The sequence below is a fragment of the Penaeus monodon genome, chromosome 32 (genome assembly GCF_015228065.2).
Source record: "Penaeus monodon isolate SGIC_2016 chromosome 32, NSTDA_Pmon_1, whole genome shotgun sequence".
In the NCBI taxonomy this organism is placed as follows: domain Eukaryota; kingdom Metazoa; phylum Arthropoda; class Malacostraca; order Decapoda; family Penaeidae; genus Penaeus; species Penaeus monodon.
Window position 1 is genome coordinate 7,645,548 of NC_051417.1, and position 341 is coordinate 7,645,888.

The window sequence follows — 341 nt, forward strand, 5'->3', positions numbered from 1 at the left end:
GTATGTAGGTAATAAAATAAAGTTAATCAGCAACACAACCTTGGGCTGCCAAGCATTTTCAAACAATTAAAGCAAGTGTACCATTCAGTCGAAACTATTCCTTTTTTTTACATTTAGATATATCATCGAACAGATTAATAATTTCCTAGATAGATTTGATGCAACTGCTATTTATTTATGAATTAGTGACACCAATGCTAAGTTCAGCAAGGAGTGGGGTTGTTATAAAGGTTAAGAAAAAAAAATGTTAAGGTATCAGACTAAACAGGCTTTATCTTAAAGGAATCGTTACCCAAAATATCAGAGGTACCTTCGCAACTGAATCTCAAATTACATGACAT